At 36.0% G+C, this 15,972-nt stretch overlaps 2 long non-coding RNA genes and 6 other non-coding genes across 8 annotated transcripts; 7 read left to right on the plus strand and 1 right to left on the minus strand.

The window, feature by feature from the left end:
* The first annotated feature begins 877 nt into the window (after window positions 1-877).
* On the plus strand, window positions 878-949 carry Trnap-ugg (transfer RNA proline (anticodon UGG)). The gene has a single exon. It is a non-coding gene; the product is annotated as a tRNA-Pro (tRNA).
* A 670-nt stretch (window positions 950-1,619) lies between these two features.
* Window positions 1,620-1,691, plus strand: Trnap-ugg (transfer RNA proline (anticodon UGG)). The gene has a single exon. It is a non-coding gene; the product is annotated as a tRNA-Pro (tRNA).
* Window positions 1,692-2,585: 894 nt separating this feature from the next.
* Trnap-ugg (transfer RNA proline (anticodon UGG)) lies at window positions 2,586-2,657 on the plus strand. The gene has a single exon. It is a non-coding gene; the product is annotated as a tRNA-Pro (tRNA).
* A 738-nt stretch (window positions 2,658-3,395) lies between these two features.
* On the plus strand, window positions 3,396-3,467 carry Trnap-ugg (transfer RNA proline (anticodon UGG)). The gene has a single exon. It is a non-coding gene; the product is annotated as a tRNA-Pro (tRNA).
* An 899-nt stretch (window positions 3,468-4,366) lies between these two features.
* Window positions 4,367-4,438, plus strand: Trnap-ugg (transfer RNA proline (anticodon UGG)). Its single transcript has one exon. It is a non-coding gene; the product is annotated as a tRNA-Pro (tRNA).
* Window positions 4,439-5,175: 737 nt separating this feature from the next.
* Window positions 5,176-5,247, plus strand: Trnap-ugg (transfer RNA proline (anticodon UGG)). Its single transcript has one exon. It is a non-coding gene; the product is annotated as a tRNA-Pro (tRNA).
* A 521-nt stretch (window positions 5,248-5,768) lies between these two features.
* On the minus strand, window positions 5,769-15,223 carry LOC106157774 (uncharacterized). Its single transcript, XR_001237841.2, has 4 exons — window positions 14,995-15,223; window positions 10,412-10,452; window positions 6,898-7,013; window positions 5,769-6,668 (listed from the first exon to the last, which is right to left on the minus strand). It is a non-coding gene; the product is annotated as an uncharacterized LOC106157774 (long non-coding RNA).
* On the plus strand, window positions 13,532-14,392 carry LOC147761156 (uncharacterized). Its single transcript, XR_015335176.1, has 2 exons — window positions 13,532-13,826; window positions 14,133-14,392. It is a non-coding gene; the product is annotated as an uncharacterized LOC147761156 (long non-coding RNA).
* Window positions 15,224-15,972: the final 749 nt, after the last annotated feature.

Below are 15,972 nucleotides of genomic sequence, written 5' to 3' on the forward strand. Positions count from 1 at the left end.
GGACACTCAGTTTCGTTACACCGGCAGCTTGAATAAACACATGGATAAGATATCATTGTTGTCTGTGGATTGTTACGTCAAATTATAACGTCGTGATTCAACGTCTATGTTGTATGATGTTTCGTCATAAACAGTAAACACCATAGTGATGATGTTGACTACTCTGTAAACAGAAACGACAGCCCAAAATTTTGTTGGACGTTGTTTATCGTTCAGGGAAATATCATTTCCTTTTCTCATGCAAAATAAGAACTATTCAAATGAATGCATCATGGTAATATACAGTGTGGGTTTATTAAGTATTTCCAAATGGTTTTATTTGACGCTATTGAGGGGAAAATGAATTTTTTTTTTTTTTTTTAATTTAGGGCGAAAAATCTCAGCAGTGTGCTTAGCTTGAATTTGTTTAGTTGGTGCACCGACTTTCAATTCCTCAAAAATGGTTGATTTTAGTGATGGGTCCACCTTAAATATTCGATTGTTTTTCGCAAATGTAATATGTAATAGAGCAGTCGGAAAACACCATACCATATGCCGATTTCAGGTTGGCACAAAAATGGCCCCTTTGTCCTGGTTTGTTAAAGGTGTCTGATCGCCAGGGCAAGCTAAACAGACTATCACATTATAGTAACTTAATCTCATAGTCGAGTAAAATGAATTTGCTAGGTCCTGCTAAAACTAGTTAGTAATAATTTTAAAAGACATTTAAACTAGACTGTAAATTCGCCTTAAATGCACCTTGTCTGTATCTTGATTGTTAATATGTGACAAGGAACTATTAATTATTCACTTGCGTGACTGTCCCCGTGCCTATATTAAATTAATGATCGTCATTATTTTACAATTCTGAAGCAAGATTCATTGGATATATATGATCGGCTCGTTGGTCTAGGGGTATGATTCTCGCTTTGGGTGCGAGAGGTCCCGGGTTCAAATCCCGGACGAGCCCTATATTTTGTAACTAAATAGAGGTGCGACATTGTGTTCGTTACACCGGCAGCTTGAATAAACACGTGGATAAGATATCATTGTTGTCTGTGAATTGTTACGTCAAGTTAAAAATGAAATGTTTTTTGTTTTGTTTTGTTTTGTTTTGTTTTTTTTTTTAATTTAGGGCGTAAGGTCTCAGCAGTGTGGTTAGCTTGAATTGGTTTAATTGGTGCACCGACTTATAATTCCTCACAAATGATTGATTTTAGTGAAGGGTCCACCTCAAATATTCGATTGTTTTTCGCAAATGTAATATGTAATAGAGCAGTCGGAAAACACCATACCACATGCCGATTTCAGGTTGGCACAAAAATGGCCCCTTTGTCCTGGTTTGTTAAAGGTGTCTGATCACCAGGGCAAGCTAAACAGACTATCACATTATAGTAACTTAATCTCATAGTCGAGTAAAATGAATTTGCTAGGTCCAGCTTAAACTAGTTAGTAATAATTTTAAAAGACATTTAAACTAGACTGTAAATTCGCCTTAAATGCACCTTGTCTGTATCTTGATTGTTAATATGTGACAGGGAACTGTTAATTATTCACGTGCGTGACTGTCCCCGTGCATGTATTAAATTAATGATCGTCATTATTTTAGAAATCTGAAGCAAGGTCCATTGGATATGTGCGGCTCGTTGGTCTAGGGGTATGATTTTCGCTTTGGGTGCGAGAGGTCCCGGGTTCAAATCCCGGACGAGCCCTATATTTTATAACTAAATAGAGGTGCGACATTGTGTTCCACGGACACTCAGTTTCGTTACACCGGCAGCTTGAATAAACACATGGATAAGATATCATTGTTGTCTGTGGATTGTTACGTCAAATTATAACGTCGTGATTCAACGTCTATGTTGTATGATGTTTCGTCATAAACAGTAAACACCATAGTGATGATGTTGACTACTCTGTAAACAGAAACGACAGCCCAAAATTTTGTTGGACGTTGTTTATCGTTCAGGGAAATATCATTTCCTTTTCTCATACAAAATAAGAACTATTCAAATGAATGCATCATGGTAATATACAGTGTGGGTTTATTAAGTATTTCCAAATGGTTTTATTTGACGCTATTGAGGGGAAAATGAATTTTTTTTTTTTAATTTAGGGCGAAAGATCTCAGCAGTGTGCTTAGCTTGAATTTGTTTAGTTGGTGCACCGACTTTCAATTCCTCAAAAATGGTTGATTTTAGTGATGGGTCCACCTTTAATATTCGATTGTTTTTCGCAAATGTAATATGTAATAGAGCAGTCGGAAAACACCATACCATATGCCGATTTCAGGTTGGCACAAAAATGGCCCCTTTGTCCCGGTTTGTTAAAGGTGTCTGATCGCCAGAGCAAGCTAAACAGACTATCACAGTTACTAAATCTCCTAGTCAAGTCAAATGAATTTGCTAGGTCCTGCTAAAACTAGTTGGTAATAAATTTAAAAGACGTTTAAACTAGACTGTAAATTCGGCTTAAATGCGCCTTGTCTGTATCTTGATTGTTAAGGAACTATTAATTATTCACTTGCGTGACTGTCCCCGTGCCTATATTAAATTAATGATCGTCATTATTTTAGAAATCTGAAGCAAGGTCCATTGGACATGATCGGCTCGTTGGTCTAGGGGTATGATTCTCGCTTTGGGTGCGAGAGGTCCCGGGTTCAAATCCCGGACGAGCCCTATATTTTGTAACTAAATAGAGGTGCGACATTGTGTTCGTTACACCGGCAGCTTGAATAAACACGTGGATAAGATATCATTGTTGTCTGTGGATTGTTACGTCAAGTTATAACGTCATGATGCAACGTCTATGTTGTATGATGTTTCGTCATAAACAGTAAACACCATAGTGATGCTATTGAGGGAAAAATGAAATGTTTTTTGTTTTGTTTTGTTTTGTTTTTTTAATTTAGGGCGTAAGGTCTCAGCAGTGTGGTTAGCTTGAATTGGTTTAATTGGTGCACCGACTTATAATTCCTCACAAATGATTGATTTTAGTCAAGGGTCCACCTCAAATATTCGATTGTTTTTCGCAAATGTAATATGTAATAGAGCAGTCGGAAAACACCATACCACATGCCGATTTCAGGTTGGCACAAAAATGGCCCCTTTGTCCTGGTTTGTTAAAGGTGTCTGATCACCAGGGCAAGCTAAACAGACTATCGCATTATAGTAACTTAATCTCATAGTCGAGTAAAATGAATTTGCTAGGTCCAGCTTAAACTAGTTAGTAATAATTTTAAAAGACATTTAAACTAGACTGTAAATTCGCCTTAAATGCACCTTGTCTGTATCTTGATTGTTAATATGTGACAAGGAACTATTAATTATTCACTTGCGTGACTGTCCCCGTGCCTATATTAAATTAATGATCGTCATTATTTTACAATTCTGAAGCAAGATTCATTGGATATGAGCGGCTCGTTGGTCTAGGGGTATGATTCTCGCTTTGGGTGCGAGAGGTCCCGGGTTCAAATCCCGGACGAGCCCTATATTTTATAACTAAATAGAGGTGCGACATTGTGTTCCACGGACACTCAGTTTCGTTACACCGGCAGCTTGAATAAACACATGGATAAGATATCATTGTTGTCTGTGGATTGTTACGTCAAATTATAACGTCGTGATGCAACGTCTATGTTGTATGATGTTTCGTCATAAACAGTAAACACCATAGTGATGATGTTGACTACTCTGTAAACAGAAACGACAGCCCAAAATTTTGTTGGACGTTGTTTATCGTTCAGGTAAATATCATTTCCTTTTCTCATGCAAAATAAGAACTATTCAAATGAATGCATCATGGTAATATACAGTGTGGGTTTATTAAGTATTTCCAAATGGTTTTATTTGACGCTATTGAGGGAAAAATGATTTTTTTAAACTTAGGGCGTAAGATCTCAGCAGTGTGCTTAGCTTGAATTTGTTTAGTTGGTGCACCGACTTTCAATTCCTCAAAAATGGTTGATTTTAGTGATGGGTCCACCTTAAATATTCGATTGTTTTTCGCAAATGTAATATGTAATAGAGCAGTCGGAAAACACCATACCACATGCCGATTTCAGGTTGGCACAAAAATGGCCCCTTTGTCCCGGTTTGTTAAAGGTGTCTGATCGCCAGAGCAAGCTAAACAGACTATCACAGTTACTAAATCTCCTAGTCAAGTCAAATGAATTTGCTAGGTCCTGCTAAAACTAGTTGGTAATAAATTTAAAAGACATTTAAACTAGACTGTAAATTCGGCTTAAATGCGCCTTGTCTGTATCTTGATTGTTCATATGTGACAGGGAACTGTTAATTATTCACGTTCGTGACTGTCACCGTGCCTGTATTAAATTAATGATCGTCATTATTTTAGAAATCTGAAGCAAGGTCCATTGGACATGAGCGCCTCGTTGGTCTAGGGGTATGATTCTCGCTTTGGGTGCGAGAGGTCCCGGGTTCAAATCCCGGACGAGCCCTATATTTTGTAACTAATTAGAGGTGCGACATTGTGTTCGTTACACCGGCAGCTTGAATAAACACGTGGATAAGATATCATTGTTGTCTGTGGATTGTTACATCAAGTTATAACGTCATGATGCAACGTCTATGTTGTATGATGTTTCGTCATAAACAGTAAACACCATAGTGATGCTATTGAGGGAAAAACGAAATGCTTTTTGTTTTTTTTTTTGTTTTGTTTTTTTTAATTTAGGGCGTAAGGTCTCAGCAGTGTGGTTAGCTTGAGTTGGTTTAATTGGTGCACCGACTTATAATTCCTCACAAATGATTGATTTTAGTGAAGGGTCCACCTCAAATATTCGATTGTTTTTCGCAAATGTAATATGTAATACAGCAGTCGGAAAACACCATACCATATGCCGATTTCAGGTTGGCACAAAAATGGCCCCTTTTGTCCCGGTTTGTTAAAGGTGTCTGATCGCCAGGGCAAGCTAAACAGACTATCACAGTTACTAAATCTCCTAGTCAAGTCAAATGAATTTGCTAGGTCCTGCTAAAACTAGTTAGTAATAAATTTAAAAGACATTTAAACTAGACTGTAAATTCGGCTTAAATGCGCCTTGTCTGTATCTTGATTGTTCACATGTGACAGGGAACTGTTAATTATTCACGTGCGTGACTGTCCCCGTGCATGTATTAAATTAATGATCGTCATTATTTTAGAAATCTGAAGCAAGGTCCATTGGATATGTGCGGCTCGTTGGTCTAGGGGTATGATTTTCGCTTTGGGTGCGAGAGGTTCCGGGTTCAAATCCCGGACGAGCCCTATATTTTGTAACTAAATAGAGGTGCGACATTGTGTTCGTTACACCGGCAGCTTGAATAAACACATGGATAAGATATCATTGTTGTCTGTGGATTGTTACGTCAAGTTATAACGTCGTGATGCAACGTCTATGTTGTATGATGTTTCGTCATAAACAGTAAACACCATAGTGATGATGCTGAGTACTCTGTAAACAGAAACGACAGCCCAAAATTTTGTTGGACGTTGTTTATCGTTCAGGTAAATATCATTTCCTTTTCTCATGCAAAATAAGAACTATTCAAATGAAAGCATCATGGTAATATACAGTTTGGGTTTATTAAGTATTTCCAAATGGTTTTATTTGACGCTATTGAGGGAAAAATGAAATTTTTTTCTTTAAATTTAGGGCGTAAGGTCTCAGCATTGCTTATAGATTTGTAAGAAAGAAGAATCTAGCATTATGTCAAATTTATTACCAATTAGACACCAGACAAGGTTATAGGTGGGATATTACCCATTTTAATGCCTGTTCCTTGGGTTTGTACTCGACAGTATTATTAATTTGTAGTTATTAGTGCTTAATTTCCATCGCAAAAAAAAAATAATAAAATATACGGCGTGAGTTGATAGAAGGCACACTTACTGATGATAATTCATGATCCCTGATTATGTAATGTTACACATACTGTATTTGGGCCTGCGTTTGATTTATTTGGCCAAAACGAAAAGTAGATGTTGCAAAAATGTTGCTGACCCCAGAGTTTACATTTTCTTTGTATCCTGGAACAACAAAAGAGGTTGGCTAGCGTAGTCTAATATGTATAATTTCTTGCAAAATCCATTTAACAATTTTAACTTTCGGATCTTCATTGAAATCATCGTCATACGTTATATGTCATAGTTTGTATAATGCATGACCAAGCTAGTGCTTGACCAGTTAAGCAAAAAATGAACGTGAGAAAGATAATTTCATTGGCACAAATTTATCTTTTTTTATTATGACCGAGTTGGACAAGTTTAAAATAAATCATTTTTATCACGATAGATAACAATCAACAGTTAAGTTATTTATTTCGACAGATATAAATCAATAGAAAATTTAACGAGATACATAGCCTTCCTCAGGCGAGCAGCAGCACGTGAAGATTAGGAAGCATTCGACATATTTCAGTTAAACAGAACTGCCTTCTCACCTGTATAAAAACCGTCTTTAGGGGAGTGGAGACGGGATCGATCCATTTTGATTGGGCCGATGGTAACTGGTAGATATTCTTTGTACACAATACAGTATATTGCCATTGAGCGATGTTTATCCTTCTTGCCTCTTGATATACAGTTTCTCCGCCCTGGTGAGTGTTAAGTCTGTGGAGTTCCTCCTCTGGACGTGAACAGCGCATGGAAAGCAGTCAACCCAATGTGTCAATTAAGTCGTTTATGATCTGTGCAAGAAAAGATAAAAACTATTTGAAGTTTAAGTTATTTAGAGGTAAACAATGAATAGGTTGTAGATAAAAGGTAAAAAAAAACGTAGATTTTGTTTTAAAATCGTTTTGACGCAAATTGTATGAAGTCGAACACCTTTAAGTTTATCGACTTAAATCAAATACATATAAACACGAGTGATGTATAATTTTAAAGTAAATTCAATTCACTAAGTGTACGTATTACCCGCCATAAAATATTTGATGACGTCATCCGCATCTCGGCAAGCCTTGAATGTGTCCTTTAGCAGCAATGGCTTCATTCCGCGAGCAAGTGAACGCTCTTTCATTTTTCCTCTCGCTCTAAGCAAATAATATGTAATTTCTTTTACTGATTGATATCAAAATCCAGCTACAATTACGGGTGAGTTTTTTTGCATGCTATAACAAACAATACGTTAAAATACACTAAAAATGCACTAAAACTGAAACATTCTTAAACAAAGTATTTTTCAATCATGTGCATCAAATTCATAGTTGTCTCTGGGAACAGCGGAATTGCGGACAAACTTGATGCATGGCTTATTGTCCACAATATCTGAGTCATTACTGTGGACGAACGAGGGGGAGCATGAATCCAGTTTATTTGCGTCTTTGCCACACCCTTCGGTGTCGCATTTAAAGCTACGTGTCTACACCTGGTCCATCCACCGCGCCAGTAACCTTACTTAAATATGAGGTTCTCGTGCAGTTGCCCGTCAATGTCTTTTTTTTTTTTTGCTGATGTCAAAAATGATGTATATAAATACTTCAGTTAAAAAATCTAATATTTGTCATTTTAAGAATTTGCAACAGGTGCTTTATATTTTCAGCTCTGTTATATGCCCATAAGCACAAATAAATTATGCGGTCGTGACCTGTGACCAAATAACCTGTTGAAAAAAGGGATTTCATAAGCGTCAATAGTTCAACACTCTATTTACATTCCAATATCAATTTCTATCAACAACCTTAATAAGTTATTGTGGTTTTAGTGATTGTTCCTCAACACAGCATGCTTAATATAAAATTCATCCACGCTCTTAAAATTATTCGTGCTAGTGCAAAAATTGTAAGTGATCTCCACAATACGTTATGCAACGACTACATGAATAAAATCAATATCTTTGGTAAAACAAAGCACAAATAAATCATCCTTGAAACTACGGGTTCTTAGCTTAAATAGCATCCTTCAGCACACAGCATACACTGGTAGGGGTAATGACGCACTGATCACTTTCACCTGATGTGACGTGCTTTTAAGCTATAATAAAATGCTGTAGAGCGTGTGTGAAATAATACTTTATGTATAAGCTTATTGTTACTGTACAGAGAACTATTGCTTAGTAAATAAACATTTTGTATAAAAAAGAAACATAAGGAAGGATGGGTCAACACAGTACTTTATCGAACTCCCAAATCATGTTAGTAGGTCCCTTTATTAATCTTCCAAAACAGGAGAAGTACGTATGCTCTCTAGTTATCGGTATTTATGTCCTCTCATACTTTGTCAAACTAGTGAAATGTTTGTTTACTAGTCAGATACACATGACGTAACGAGTAAACAAGTTTATAATTCTCAAGTTTGCATTTTTCGAGTGGTATGCACCACATAAATGCATTTCTTCAGTATCAAAACAAAGTGAATAATTGATTATCAGCATGCAACTTAAGAATGGCAGCAGGTTACACTCCATGTAACGCATACAAATTACTACTACTGTTTTCTTCACATAAGTCATGAGTCATGTACTAAATAACCCAAATTAATCACTCTGTCAGCAAAAAAAAAAAAAAAATAATAATAATAATAATAAATAAATAATAATAATAAATAAATAAAATAAAAATAAAAAGTCTGCTAGTAATCTTGGCCTACTGTCCGTCCCTCAAGTTCACGTTGCAATGGAAAATGAAGGAGATAATGAAACGAAACCCTGTGGTATTTTTAAAGTTTTAATATTTGAAACTGTATGGCTTCATTTGGTCGGGATTAGTAAATTAATCATTCTGTCAGAAAAAAAAAAAAAAAAAAAACTGCGCCTCCTTCATATGTCTGCTCGTATTCTTGGCCTACTGTAATTTAAGTTCACATTGCAACGAAAAATGGTGGAAAAATGTAACGAAACCCTGTGGTGTTTTTTTTTCAGCTTTAATTTTTGAAACTATATGGTTGCATTTGGTCGGATTTAGTACTTTTATACTTTGACATGTCTATTCCCTTAATTTGTAACTTTTAAGTGTCATGTCGTCTAAATACATCCAAATACATAACCTGCACAAAAAATGGGAAAAAAATTAAAATGGCAATGAATTTCATAAGGATTAAAAGAAATATAAAGACTTTGGGTACAGTGTTTTTAATGATTAGAAAAGGACATTGGCGAATGAATATAAAATATCAGATGGAATCCGAATCCTGTGAAATCCATTTTGATAAAGTACATATTTTTGTATCTCGTGTTGCTATCCCCTAAGCTTATTTAACTTATTTTAAAAAAGACAAGGACAATAAACTCTGGGAATATTTTTTATATTTTTTTAACTGATAAAGCAACATTTTATGTGAATTAAAATAGGAAAAGTTTCTTCTATGTTCCGTTATGGTAATCATATACTTTCACACTTTATGTGCATTCTAAGTCAATTCCCTCAGCCTTGCCGTCGGAAATGGACTTGTAAGTTACGTATCCAACTCTGGTCCATCCATTGTGTCCAGTGACCTTGTTTAAACGTGAGGTTCTCGTGCAGCTGCCGGTCGATGCCCTTTTGCTGACGTCATAAATCGTGTATATTAATATTTCAGTGTCTAAAAGTCGAATATTTGTCATTTAAAGATTTTGCACCAGATGACTTGTATTTTCAGTTCTGTTACAGGCCCGTAAGCATTGAAATTATAACCTCTTTACTTTTAGCTGAAGTAAACAAATAAACTATGCGGTCGTGCGAAAAATAAAACAAATTCACACATTATAAAGAACCCTGCACTTTTTTCTTGTTACAGATGTCATTCAACTTGAAATTTTAGTGTTTTAAATCACTTCTGTTTGGCACATGATGAGAAAAATTAAGTGAACAAATGGAGTTCTGTAATGCGTGTAAGAAGTCATTACGTATCAAAATTAAGTTGTCCTCATATATTTTTCTGTCAAAAGCCAAATACATTTCAAAAGAATGGAACAGTTTTTAGCCCATGCGTCAATAATTCACATGGTATCTTGTGTTTAAGTACCGTACTATTAAAGGGCTATGCAAAACGTTGTTTGCACGAATTCTGCATGTACATGAACAGACAAATTTAATGTCAAGTTTGAATTGGCTCAGTTTAAAAAATAAATCAGATAAAGTTTTCGCGACACTTTTCAATGTGCATGTTGTGAACATTGAACTGTTCTCTGTGTTCATTGAGCATGTATGAACGTAACTTGAATTCTGCTAAAATATAAAAATCTAGTTTTTTTTCACGACTGTGCTAATTTCTGTCTGATTAACTTCCACGTACCGGGTACGACAGGTATCCTCTGAAATAGTCGACATTTCTGAAATTTCGCAAACTTCACATACAACAGTGAGTCAAGAACAGTGTGTGTGTGTTTGTTTCCCTTTCGCCTCCCCAAATGTTATCTACCTGTGACCGAATAATCTGTTTCACAAGAAATTTGAAAAAAAAAAAGTGTTTTCACAAGTTTCATGATTACAAATTTCAAAAAGAATCCACTTACCATATAGCAAAGCGTGGTAAGAACCAATACGCCTGTAGAACCTGAAAAGAGAAGAGTCCTTGTCAGACAAACCTTTTGCCAGATAATTGTAAAACATGAGCTTTAACCATCTGACTATTAACACTCTACAATAAAACATCATCATGATCAAAGAACTGATATAATAGCGGAATCTTAATATGTCTTGTAACATCGTGTACATATTTCTAATCGTGACTTAATTTTAATGATTGTACCTTAACACAACATGTTGTATATAATTTATTCGTGCTAATGCAAAAATTATGATTGATCTCCACAATGCAACGACTACTTGAATAAAATCAATATCTTTGGTAAAACGAAGCATAAAAACTACTGGTTGTTTGCTTTAATACTATCCATCAGCGTACAGCATATGGAGGTAATGACGATCTGATCACTTTATTTCACGTGATGTGAGGTGGTTTAGAGCTATGATAGTTTGATGGAGAGAGTGTGTGATACAATACTTTATGTGAAAATTTATTGTAAATGTACAGAGAATTATTGTTTGGCAAATACACATTTGTATAAAAAATAAGAAAAAAATCAAAAGGAAAGGTGGGTTAACTCCGCACTTCATCAAATGGGAATTCCGATATCATGTTATTAGGTCCTTTTAATCTTCCAAAACAAGATAAGTACGTATGCTATCATGTTATCGGTATTCATGTCCTCTCATACTTTGTTAAACTGGTGAAAAGTTTGTTTTCGAGTCAGATACACGTGAGGTAACGAATAAACAAGGTTTAATTTACCAGGTTTGCTTTTCACGACTGGTATGCATTATATAAAAGCATTTTCAAAACAAAGCGAATAATTGATTATTGCTGTGTAACTTGAAAATGCAAACATGTAACAAGCGAAATCGCAGCGTTTTAGAGTCAATGTAACGCATACAAATTACCACTATCTGTCTCTTACATAACTCATGTAAAAAATAACCCAAATTAATTACTCTGTCAGCAAAAAAAAAAAAAAAAAAAAAAAAAAAAAAAAAAAAAAAAAAACTTTGAAACTGCACTGTCTTATATGCCTTATTATATACATCGTTACAGTTGTCCTGCGAAGTCCGTACTGTCCTGGCACACTGCCCTTATGTCCCCTGTGCGGCGTCTGTGTGGCGGGCGGCGTCGTAAGGATTCGCGACCTCCGTGGCTTCTAATACTTCTATTTGTCAATCTTTAATTTCTGAATTTTTTTTTAAATCGTAACTCCGCATATAATAGCAATATCATAGATTTCAAAAATATTGGCATCGTTCGGTGGAATTCAGGTGATATTTCAGAGACGCAAAAAAGTGTAAAGGAGATAGGGTATTTGTGGGACATTTGCACGGGCATCGCTTCCGCAGAATCTTTGCAGCAAAAAAAGAAAAAAAAAGTAAAAAAAAAATTCCTGATATCAATCTCCTTTACCATTTTTGTACAAGCGTTCTTTGGTGTGACTCAACGGGAAATTGATTTGTTTTTGGACAACTACGCTTTTGTTGGAGAGTTATCTGTACTTTTTCTGCCTGTTTCAGTAGAATCTTTATAGCTGACAAAAACAAAGGTAAATCAAATTTATCATGATATCAATCTCTCATACCACTTTTACATAAGCATGCTTCGGCGTGACCCAACGGTAAATTAATTTGTTTTTGGATAACTACGCTTTTGTTGGGGAGTTATCTGTCTTTTTGTGCCTTTTTTAGTAGAATCTTTGCACGTGCAAAAAGAGTACAAAGGTAAAAACATCTATCCGGACATCAATCACTTTAACCACTTTTACATAAGCACGCTACGGCGTGACCCAACGGTTGATTGGATTGGATTTTGAGAACTAGGCTTTTGTTGGGTATTTCCCGGAAGTAAACTTTATGTTAGCCCTCACGCAAAACCCAGACACGCAAGCTTTCGTAACTTCACCGTAAATTAGGTTATCTTTATTGTCATCTATATTGTACTTTGAGGTGTCCTTAAAGGATGCATTACAAATTCAATAGCATTCTCAAAAAGTAACTTAAAAAAAGAAAATACGTGCATGGAAACAATATACGCCTTTTTTTGGGGGGGGGGGGGGGGCGGCAAGAGAATGCTGGTAAAATCGAGTCTTCAGTTGGAAAACGATTATCAAAGAACAAACATACCTATACTAGCAGGCAGACAAAAAAGTGACATGGGTTTATGTGCTCACTTTGGCGCCCTTTCAAACAACACTATAATAGCATAGAATGGCGTACGATTTAAATATAATTTGTCCTCCATATAACTGAAAAATGATATGATGAGACATTTATATTATTTGTCAGTAATGCTTTGAAAAACGAGTTTAGTGCATGCATAAATGCATCTTTTTTCATTGATCACCATGATCATCATTTTCTTTTCAATTTCACGCATAGTGCGCATTACCTTTTTTTCTTCACATTTCAGTTCATGCTGTGGGCTGGAATAAAAACTGCAATATATTTCCTTTATTTTTCGAAATAGTTCGGTTATGCCAGAAATCAGTTGACGTTAGCTGCTAGTTGTAAAAAGTCTTTATATATATTGAATTTGAGGACAGGAGTCTCCATGTAGCCTCCCCTGCTTCATGCATTTAAAACTGACGTGGTTGATAAATGTACTTTGACATTTGCATGAAGATGGATGTAACAGGTCTATGAGAATTGGAGATACAATGCTTATTAAAAAAAAACAAAACAAACAAACAAAAAAAAAAAACAGAAGCCAATAGAAAAAGCTTCCTGAACTATAGATATAACCATCCGAATGGTGTAAAATTAGTATCTTATAATTCAAATGAGTGACTAGCTAAGTTTTAAATTTCCTTTTAAATCAATGTATTTTTTCTTTTGCTCGTTTAAACCTAGTTTCTGTATCTTACATTAACAACTAGAAGGGCCTCCGGTAGCCAGTAGGCATACTTGAAACACAAAATGACCTTTTGTAAACCATATATACCCTAAATCACGCGATCAATATAACAAAGACACGAATCAGAACAATTACCTTACTTTTAAAAAAAATACACACAAAAAAAATGAATGAAATCCAAAATAAGCAAGTTACACGCACAAAATTCACTATAAAAAGAGCGGACCGAACGTCTTCTCATCGTGTCGATATTTGATCGTCTCACTAGCAAGTCAGGACCATGATGCTGAAGGCTGTCTGTCTCCTCGCTATCTTAGCCGTGGCGTGTGCCGTCCCCGGTACATACTTCTACCCAGGACCAGATGGTCGCATCACATACTACCCCCAGGGTTACCAGCTGGATGCTGCAGCCCAAGCCCGTGGCTCGGCCAACTATGCCGGTATTGTGAACAGATATCTGAGGCGCGGTTACTATGGAAAACGCGGCTACCGCCGGTACTACTATTAGGCGCAGTGCCAGGATGGCTTATTGGGTGAGTAATTGGCACTTAAAACTATATTTTTATGTAAAATTCTAACTAGTTATTTTTTTCTTAAATTTCAAAAAGTGCTCTAGTGCTTATCGTTCTAAGATGCGAAACCTAAAGAATTAAGAAAATGAAGGGTTTTATCAGCCGTACTGTGCTTAACACACCGTCAAATTCAAATGAAAGATTTTAAAGTTATGCGGTATCGGTACCGAAGTTTTGCGATCAGGCGTGTCCATATCAAAACGTGACTTTTTTTATAACTACAGTGTATTTTTAAGTTGTGGAACTCATGTATTTTTTTCTTTCCAGCAATTACAGACTTGAACAATTTGGGACAGAAAAAAATATCCGAAGATTAAAACAACCCCAGTGCGTCGCCATAAACAAGAAAACAGTTCTACAGCATTCAGAACCCGTCTTCTGGTCCAGGTACCTGTGAGACGATACTTGCGCAGCCTGGCTTCGTGAGAACGACGTCCCCGAAACAACTATGTACTAGTATTTTACACAGTCAAATCTTGTGAGATGTCCCTATAAACTGTTTAACAATAAAACATTTTAATTGCCAATCATTGTCCGTTTTTATTCGTTATATGCTCAGTCAGAGACCGTGAAACTGACACAAATGAATAAAAAGGCTAGGTTATAAAAATTTAAAAATCAAAATGTTTAATAATAATAATAAGTTGGAGGAAATAGAACGGCCCGGATCATATTTTCCTTCCATTGTGCTACACACTTCGTAGTACGCTCGTAGTGTGCTCTGCTTGTATTAGAGTTCATAAGTAGAATAAATGCAGATAAATAATATTCATTGACAATTGTAATAATGAATCCTCAGAACTAAGACAGTAGCATTCAAACCCGACGTATGGGAAATAAAAAAAGACAGAATGTCATCCATGTAACACGGGTCCTTTCCGAGTTGACGGAAATAAACGTTTAAAGTCAAACTCGGCTGTACATGTCAACTTGTTTGGAAAACAAACGATTGTCGTAAAATCGCTATATGTTAAAAAAAAAACTGGGTGCATAAACTTAATATCTCCATAAAACGACCATAAACTGCCCTACTTATACTGTGATACTAGTTTACCATTATAAAAAAACGATCAAAAGCGATTAAAGTATTCAAAACTAATGTCGCATTATCCCAAAAAAGGAGCCATACCACTGGACCGGTACTTTTTGATTGCCCCTGGCTGCGTCAGTTTGTCCACATAACAGAATATTGTGTCCAAGCACTGTTAAACTCAAGTAGGCTACCTCCTCTTTGACATCGCGTAACAAGTGACAGTGCATGATCACGCTGAGATGTAAATTCCCCGTGCCATCCTTTTCCGTGAGCCAGTTATGCGACCTCTGAGCGTAAGACACGTCCGGTTCGACAGGTGTTCCAAAACCTAGTTATTAGACGACACGGGTCGTACCGTTTTCGGCTTGACTGTGTGTATTCCATACGGATGATATACTGTAAACGAACGACGGGACCTGAAAGATTGGAGATAGGCGTGCCAAGTTTGAGGCCGAACCGATGCCTGGCACAAAATTTATTTCGATTATTATCGTTCGTGATCGGTAATTTTGTTTCACAAGCTAACAATATTTATTGTCTCTTTGGGGTTATTTTGCGACATTCGTTTTATATCAGCAGTTTTTGGCAACAGTTTAACCCATAATGCAATTGTCGAGCATACGTGTAACGGTTTTCTAGGTTTCTGCAAAGTGAAGAAAGAAACCTAACTGGGAAAGTTGCCCTTAATGATATCCCTTCGATGGATTCTTCATTATACATGTCCACAAAATGAACTGGCACACCAATTTTGATGTAAAAAGAGTAGATAAGAGAAAGTGAGAGCTCCGGCAGTATGATGAAAAATTATACTAGGCTACCTGGGTATCATAATTGTTTGCTGTTGATTTTTACGTCAGGTTATAACGTTATGACGCAGCGTGTATGTTGTACATTGTTTCGTCACAAATATTAGGCGCCATTTCCTGGTGATATTTTGACTACAGCGTTAACACAAACATCAGAGAAGAAATATGGAAATATCGATTTACAATTTTACTTATCACTATTAATTCAGGAGATCTTAACTTTTTCGCATTATAAGTTAAGACTTCATATGCTTCAACTTTGACAATA

Source organism: Lingula anatina, chromosome 6 (genome assembly GCF_051362555.1).
Source record: "Lingula anatina isolate TDL-2025a chromosome 6, LinAna3.0, whole genome shotgun sequence".
In the NCBI taxonomy this organism is placed as follows: Eukaryota; Metazoa; Brachiopoda; class Lingulata; order Lingulida; family Lingulidae; genus Lingula; species Lingula anatina.